This window comes from Mesitornis unicolor, unplaced genomic scaffold (assembly GCF_000695765.1).
Source record: "Mesitornis unicolor isolate BGI_N332 unplaced genomic scaffold, ASM69576v1 scaffold42965, whole genome shotgun sequence".
Taxonomy (NCBI): domain Eukaryota; kingdom Metazoa; phylum Chordata; class Aves; order Mesitornithiformes; family Mesitornithidae; genus Mesitornis; species Mesitornis unicolor.
In genome coordinates, this window is record NW_010188305.1 from 1 (window position 1) to 212 (window position 212).

Below are 212 nucleotides of genomic sequence, written 5' to 3' on the forward strand. Positions count from 1 at the left end.
GGGTTCGGCTGCAGGTGGGAAGGCCCCGCTGCGGGGTGGGGAACCTGCCGTGGGCCCGAGGCCTTTCTGTGGGGCAGGGGGCGCCCTGTTCTGGGAAGGAGCCTCGCTGTGGGATCAGACTCTGTTCTTGGGGAGGTGGGATCCTTCTTGGGGGAATAGAGAGTGTCTGTCTGTCTGTCTGTCTGTGTGGGGAGGCTCCCCCTCCCTCCCCG